We start from the raw sequence: 8390 nt of genomic DNA, 5'->3' as shown, positions 1-8390 counted from the left end.
TTATAAACAAATCAACAGGCGTGGACCGAAGCTAATAAGAAGAGGTCACGTGGGATGCTGGAGCCAATCGCAGCCCACTCTGGGTGATCGACGAGAAACGTAGAGCGAGGTAACAAACAGGGCCGTTAGCTTGTAAAGTAAGCTAAGTGGACAGCTCTAATGCTAACGTCCATTAGCCTAGCTTGTATTAAAGCCCGACACAAAACGTTATCTTAGACAGAAACAGCTGAGTTTGGGAGCTCCATCAGAAAGGAAGAGACGGAGAGGGCTCCAGCTGCAGTCAGGTCACAGAGAAAGTGACATGGGGGGCAGAGGAATTTATTTAACATGTTGGCTTTATTTCTGCACAAAGATATTGACCGCAAATTTAGAAGAAGTACTCCACCTCTTCAGACACAAAAACATACACAAGGACCGGGACATTACTCGTGGTTAATGTTTTGTGTGTGTGTGTGTGTGTGTCTGTGTGCGTGCGTGCGTGCGTGCTTGTGCGCGTGCGCGCAGGCAGACAGACCTGTATTCTGTGATGAGGAGTTGGACCGTGTTGTTGTAAGTGATGTCCACAGAAGACATCCAAACTCTGGCTACAAGCTAATGCGTGTTCCAGGTAATAATACGGCCACGATGTATGATGTAGAATGACCCGATCGTTATGGAGAAATAATCCAGGTAGGATGAGGATCATACATCGTGGCTACAAGCCATTTCTCCATAACGAAAAGGGGAAAAGGCCCAGTGAGGAGACAGAAGAAGAGCCTGCGACTTCCATGAAATGAAAGCTTCATTGCCAGGATGTTACGAGGACGCTGCTAATAAAGTTGCATAGGAGTGCACAGTGGATTCACGTGTATTGTGATGTTTAGGAAATTGCACAGTTTTTATGCCGATCGTATCGTTTTATTTTGTTGCATGTATCCGCCACACCTTAAATGCCGGTCCGTGGGAATACTGTCTGACATTGAACCGGTCCGTGGCTCAAAAAAGGCCATAGACGACACTTATGTGAGCGTGAAAAAGTTTGCATTTGGAGTCCTGTCGATCTTTGGATCCACATACCTGTGCCAGCAGATTTTTTTCCACACTGAGCTTTATAAAAAACAAACATCGCTCACGGCTCACGGACGAGAGCCCGCAATGCTGCATGAAGCTAAAAGTGGCATCTTAAGAGCTGTCCGGTGAAGTGCAGCGGCAGAAGTCCCATTAACCAGGTGAGAGAAATTATTTAACGAGCTATTATTTTGGAAAAATATATGTCTATATCAGACCCTGAACTGATGTACTGTATTTATGTTTCATATTCAGGTTGGCTTCTGCGCGTCACCTAAAGAAAGAATTACGGCACATGACTTAATCTGGCATTTTTTGTTTTCCCTTATTAATATCATATTTTGATTTTACAATGAGTCAAACAGGCCTGCATTAGTTGAAAAGGTTTAATTGCCAGTGTCTTTTGTTTCTTTCAGAATTCAAAATAATTTGATGTTTGGTGTTTGGTGGAAAATAAAAAAGGACTTTTCTGTACACACTTTATTTCATAAAGGTAACAAATTCATAAAGCATAGGTTTAAATCAAATATATGTCACACAAAGTGTTACATACATACATACACTAACACTTTGTGTGTGTTAGTGTGCACAATAAACCAACGCATGTACTGAGAAAATATCCACATTTGGGGAATTCGCAGTGTTCCGTACAAAAAATTATTTATTTATTTATTATGCAGTCAAGAATCCCACATCTGGGGGATTCTTGACTGCATAATTTCCGGTAGTGGGGGACTGCGATCGCAATCTCCCCTGATTTCATGTGAAAAATAATTCTTATCCTTACGTCAGCCTATCGTGGATATTTTCTCAGTACATGTGTTAGTTTATTGTGCACACTAACACTTTGTGTGTGTTAGTGTGCACACACTAACGCTTACGTTAGTGTGCAGTACACGTGTTGGTTTATTGTGCACACTAACACACACACAAGGTGTTAGTGTGCACACACTAACGCTTACGTTAGTGATCAGTACATGTGTTGGTTTATTGTGCACACTAACACACACAAGGTGTTAGTGTGCACACACTAACGCTTACGTTAGTGTGCATGCATGTCGGCGGAGGGGCAATAATTTTGCTCCTCCGCCAACACGCAACCCAAAGTGGGTTGGTCTAGCTGGCTGGGCGGGTGTCCCCACCGTCCTCTGCCGGTCCCCAAGGCCCTCGGGCCGGCGGAGGAGGACGGGGTGCCCCCGGCGGACTGCCACCCATCCATATGCCGGTAGCTGCTCCTCAGCTACAAACAGATAAACAGCTGGAGCTCCAGCTTACACCCTCTGTGCCGAGAGATCTGTGACGTCCTCAATGACGCAGCTGTGGAATGACGCAGGATATGCCCTTATATGGATGTGTAGGAGGCTGAAAACTACCGATTTATTCTTGTTTTTTTTATGGGAACAGGCTCTCGCTCTTTTTCAATCAATAATTTTATTATTGTAGGATTTCTTCGAAGTAACATTTGAGACAGACATTCAGATCCATAGACCCAGTTCTCGGGGATGTCACGTGACTTCCTTTGTTTACGCCGCCATTTTGGCAGTAAATGGAACAGAAAAAAGCTCTTGCCGGTGTGTCAACCGGTTCGGTTCCCCCAAGTTCCTGTTCCCCTTTACGCTGATTTACTGTTGAGTCGTGCGTACTTAAAGAAGAAACGCAAATAGAAACACAGCTGGGTGTACGGAAAGCGCAATGGAACTAGCCAATGTGTGGGTTACTGGTATGGTATTTATTATAGAACAAAATAAATTGAGAATGCATTTGTTCGGCCATTCTTTGTCAATCTTTGTGTAAATGGATGCCAGCTAGCATAGCTGTGTGAGAGTAGCCTACGTTCAGTAAACCTCACTGCCGGATCACTTACACTAGTTAGTCGCTTCAATATGGACTGCTAGCTAACTGGTTAGCTAACTGGTTAGCATGCTGGACTGACGGATTGATGACATTATTTTTGACGTATAACGTAACTATTGCTTACCGCTCATTTGGAAACGGGCGGAACGCCTGCAAATGACATATTTCTGCTCCTCGGAAACACCCACCGGAAAGTGTCCGCATGTTTCGTAATTCACGAACTCGTTGAACACAAGTTTGTCCATTTTACCATAATGAACATACACTCACATGACAAACGCTCATCCTGGCCGCCCTTTGGGAAACTGGGTTGGAAAATTAGGTTATGTCCTAGGTTAGTTGCAAGCAAGTGCATGATGTATAGGAAAGTCAATGATCCATTCACTGAACACTTAAAATATTTTTTCCCCGAAAGCCTATACATTTTCTGTTATCTCTTGCACGACATGCCCATAAAATAGGCTACAGGTCTACATAATTATCATTGTTCGATCAACCAGTTAAACTGTAGCATATACACAAGAAAAATTCAGCAACAAAGCATGGTATTTATTTACTCATAAAAATTATAAACAAATCAACAGGCGTGGACCGAAGCTAATAAGAAGAGGTCACGTGGGATGCTGGAGCCAATCGCAGCCCACTCTGGTTGACACGTCATCACGTTAGGTCAGGTGACGTAAATGTGAAATGGTGAAGTAGCGCAAATGTATGCTGCAACTCGAGCAGCGCTGTGGCGCAGCGGTAACGCTGCCGCCCCGCACCTAGGTTTGAGGGGGTTCGATTCCCGGCTAGGGTAGGTGATGTGGATGTAATGTATAATGTAATTGATGTAATGTAACCCCGGGGTTAGTGATGATGTTAATATGTATACATGATGTAAATGTAATGGTGATTGTATGATTTACTGTAACCCTAAATGTATAAATGTATGTAATGTGTGTGTATGTATGTAAAGGTCCATTCCCGGTGTGGGCACCTGAACGTGTCTACGAGTTAATTGGTTGCGAGTAATGGACTGGGCTAATGCAGATACGGCGCCCCCCCCAGGACCTAGGCCGAACCAGACCAGACCGGTCTGGCACCCCTCCAGGAACGGACCGAGACTAGACCGAAGACAGGACGCGTCCACAGACTAGACCAGTAAAGGAACAAGTCACCCTATTTTAGTGAAAGATTATGTAATATTTGAGTACTTGTTTTCTTGTTTTCTTCCTAATTGTAACACCCCCCCACACACACACACACATACACATACAACAAATGGTTTGGCCACCGATCCTTCGCTAAGCCCCGCCCCCATTGGTTACTGTTGCTATGCTAGTGTGTTGTTGGCTGACGTTCGGTAGAAAAATGTCCAGTCAGCATCAGTCCATCATCCAGTGATCAGAAAGGAAAATAAAGGGTTGAGAAATGTTCTATACAAATGTTTTTTTAAAAGGGTGTGATGGTGAATTTGGGACGAGAAACGTAGAGCGAGGTAACAAACAGGGCCGTTAGCTTGTAAAGTAAGCTAAGTGGACAGCTCTAATGCTAACGTCCATTAGCCTAGCTTGTATTAAAGCCCGACACAAAACGTTATCTTAGACAGAAACAGCTGAGTTTGGGAGCTCCATCAGAAAGGAAGAGACGGAGAGGGCTCCAGCTGCAGTCAGGTCACAGAGAAAGTGACATGGGGGGCAGAGGAATTTATTTAACATGTTGGCTTTATTTCTGCACAAAGATATTGACCGCAAATTTAGAAGAAGTACTCCACCTCTTCAGACACAAAAACATACACAAGGACCGGGACATTACTCGTGGTTAATGTTTTGTGTGTGTGTGTGTGTGTGTGTGTGTCTGTGTGCGTGCGTGCGTGCGTGCTTGCGCGCGTGCGCGCAGGCAGACAGACCTGTATTCTGTGATGAGGAGTTGGACCGTGTTGTTGTAAGGGATGTCCACAGAAGACATCCAAACTCTGGCTACAAGCTAATGGGTGTTCCAGGTAATAATACGGCCACGATGTATGATGTAGAATGACCCGATCGTTATGGAGAAATAATCCAGGTAGGATGAGGATCATACATCGTGGCTACAAGCCATTTCTCCATAACGAAAAGGGGAAAAGGCCCAGTGAGGAGACAGAAGAAGAGCCTGCGACTTCCATGAAATGAAAGCTTCATTGCCAGGATGTTACGAGGACGCTGCTAATAAAGTTGCATAGGAGTGCACAGTGGATTCACGTGTATTGTGATGTTTAGGAAATTGCACAGTTTTTATGCCGATCGTATCGTTTTATTTTGTTGCATGTATCCGCCACACCTTAAATGCCGGTCCGTGGGAATACTGTCTGACATTGAACCGGTCCGTGGCTCAAAAAAGGCCATAGACGACACTTATGTGAGCGTGAAAAAGTTTGCATTTGGAGTCCTGTCGATCTTTGGATCCACATACCTGTGCCAGCAGATTTTTTTCCACACTGAGCTTTATAAAAACCAAACATCGCTCACGGCTCACGGACGAGAGCCCGCAATGCTGCATGAAGCTAAAAGTGGCATCTTAAGAGCTGTCCGGTGAAGTGCAGCGGCAGAAGTCCCATTAACCAGGTGAGAGAAATTATTTAACGAGCTATTATTTTGGAAAAATATATGTCTATATCAGACCCTGAACTGATGTACTGTATTTATGTTTCATATTCAGGTTGGCTTCTGCACGTCACCTAAAGAAAGAATTACGGCACATGACTTAATCTGGCATTTTTTGTTTTCCCTTATTAATATCATATTTTGATTTTACAATGAGTCAAACAGGCCTGCATTAGTTGAAAAGGTTTAATTGCCAGTGTCTTTTGTTTCTTTCAGAATTCAAAATAATTTGATGTTTGGTGTTTGGTGGAAAATAAAAAAGGACTTTTCTGTACACACTTTATTTCATAAAGGTAACAAATTCATAAAGCATAGGTTTAAATCAAATATATGTCACACAAAGTGTTACATACATACATACACTAACACTTTGTGTGTGTTAGTGTGCACAATAAACCAACGCATGTACTGAGAAAATATCCACATTTGGGGAATTCGCAGTGTTCCGTACAAAAAATTATTTATTTATTTATTATGCAGTCAAGAATCCCACATCTGGGGGATTCTTGACTGCATAATTTCCGGTAGTGGGGGACTGCGATCGCAATCTCCCCTGATTTCATGTGAAAAATAATTCTTATCCTTACGTCAGCCTATCGTGGATATTTTCTCAGTACATGTGTTAGTTTATTGTGCACACTAACACTTTGTGTGTGTTAGTGTGCACACACTAACGCTTACGTTAGTGTGCAGTACATGTGTTGGTTTATTGTGCACACTAACACACACAAGGTGTTAGTGTGCACACACTAACGCTTACGTTAGTGATCAGTACATGTGTTGCTTTATTGTGCACACTAACACACACAAGGTGTTAGTGTGCACACACTAACGCTTACGTTAGTGTGCATGCATGTCGGCGGAGGGGCAATAATTTTGCTCCTCCGCCAACACGCAACCCAAAGTGGGTTGGTCTAGCTGGCTGGGCGGGTGTCCCCACCGTCCTCTGCCGGTCCCCAAGGCCCTCGGGCCGGCGGAGGAGGACGGGGTGCCCCCGGCGGACTGCCACCCATCCATATGCCGGTAGCTGCTCCTCAGCTACAAACAGATAAACAGCTGGAGCTCCAGCTTACACCCTCTGTGCCGAGAGATCTGTGACGTCCTCAATGACGCAGCTGTGGAATGACGCAGGATATGCCCTTATATGGATGTGTAGGAGGCTGAAAACTACCGATTTATTCTTGTTTTTTTTTTATGGGAACAGGCTCTCGCTCTTTTTCAATCAATAATTTTATTATTGTAGGATTTCTTCGAAGTAACATTTGAGACAGACATTCAGATCCATAGACCCAGTTCTCGGGGATGTCACGTGACTTCCTTTGTTTACGCCGCCATTTTGGCAGTAAATGGAACAGAAAAAAGCTCTTGCCGGTGTGTCAACCGGTTCGGTTCCCCCAAGTTCCTGTTCCCCTTTACGCTGATTTACTGTTGAGTCGTGCGTACTTAAAGAAGAAACGCAAATAGAAACACAGCTGGGTGTACGGAAAGCGCAATGGAACTAGCCAATGTGTGGGTTACTGGTATGGTATTTATTATAGAACAAAATAAATTGAGAATGCATTTGTTCGGCCATTCTTTGTCAATCTTTGTGTAAATGGATGCCAGCTAGCATAGCTGTGTGAGAGTAGCCTACGTTCAGTAAACCTCACTGCCGGATCACTTACACTAGTTAGTCGCTTCAATATGGACTGCTAGCTAACTGGTTAGCTAACTGGTTAGCATGCTGGACTGACGGATTGATGACATTATTTTTGACGTATAACGTAACTATTGCTTACCGCTCATTTGGAAACGGGCGGAACGCCTGCAAATGACATATTTCTGCTCCTCGGAAACACCCACCGGAAAGTGTCCGCATGTTTCGTAATTCACGAACTCGTTGAACACAAGTTTGTCCATTTTACCATAATGAACATACTGTTGAAGAAAAAACAATCTGAGTCTAATTCCAGGTTGGCTGAGGTGGTGTGAGTTTATTGAAGTTCCAGGTCATGGTGAGCCTACCGACACAGAGTGGGTCCGGTAACAGAGATTGACCGACACTGGCCGACCGACAGACTGACCGACAGAGAGACTCACAGAGACTCACAGAGAGACTCTCAGAGGGACTGACCCAATGTAGGGCCAGCTAACAGATATACCCTGTCCCCGGGTGTGGTCACAGACAGTTCATGCATGGATCGTATAGTGGGATGTGTATTACCGATTACCACAGGAGGGTGAACTCAGTAGGGGGCAGGGATGGTTCCCAGACAAGGCCACAGACAAAGGAACAAAAGGACAAGGGAATGACACTCAGGTAGACACTGATCAGCAGGGGAGCGAAGACAGGAGGAAATATCATTTGGTTGGGTTTGCCCCAGACGTGTAATGGCAAGTCCCTTTTCAAAGGAAATGTATCTAAGTTTGTAAATTCTTCTTCAGTCCACCCTTTTTTTTTTTTTTTTTTTTTTTTTTACAGTAACAAAAGGTGAACACAATAAACAATTAACAATAAGATGAACAATAGAATTAAGGTGGTTTTCCTGTTCAATCGAAATCAATGTCAATCATATACAAAAAATCTGAATTGTCATCTTCTAGGTGCGGGGTTGATTCGGTTGTGTTGGAAGCAGAATACATGATCGTTGTAGTTGTTTCAGTAACCAGTGAAGGGTTCCATCTAGTTGGGTGTAATCCATTCGGGTTGAATCCAGGTCTCTGGAGATGTACTTCTCCCTCTTCTTCTGGGATTCCGGTGCCAGCTTTATCCTGTGGGGGAGGGGGTCCTTCTATCAACTCGATGGCGATGAGGAGGAGGGTCCACCGGAGGAGGAGGGATCTTGCTGGTTTCTGCTGCATGGTGGTGGGGGTGTTTTCTTGCAG

This window comes from Echeneis naucrates, chromosome 1, assembly GCF_900963305.1.
Source record: "Echeneis naucrates chromosome 1, fEcheNa1.1, whole genome shotgun sequence".
Taxonomy (NCBI): Eukaryota; Metazoa; Chordata; class Actinopteri; order Carangiformes; family Echeneidae; genus Echeneis; species Echeneis naucrates.
This window is presented reverse-complemented; position numbering follows the sequence as displayed.